The sequence below is a fragment of the Elephas maximus genome, chromosome 13 (assembly GCF_024166365.1).
Source record: "Elephas maximus indicus isolate mEleMax1 chromosome 13, mEleMax1 primary haplotype, whole genome shotgun sequence".
Classification (NCBI taxonomy): domain Eukaryota; kingdom Metazoa; phylum Chordata; class Mammalia; order Proboscidea; family Elephantidae; genus Elephas; species Elephas maximus.
In genome coordinates this window covers 86,928,224-86,928,431 of record NC_064831.1, presented here as the reverse complement: position 1 = coordinate 86,928,431, position 208 = coordinate 86,928,224, and positions in this window count along the sequence as shown.

The following is a 208-nucleotide window of genomic DNA, read 5'->3' as shown; positions in this document are numbered from 1 at the left end:
TACGTGTGTGTGTGGGCGGGGGGGGAGGGTCAGGGGCAATCCAGGAGAGGTCTGTGACCTAGTCCTGAGAAATGGAACCCAATGTTTTCAAAAACGTCCGTGTTAAGTGCTTGTACATTCAGGCAAGCCTGCAGGATTTCTCTCTCGTTACCCAGTCGGTCTGCATTAACCCCAACACTAGCAAGGCAGCGCCGTTCTGCACAGTTGT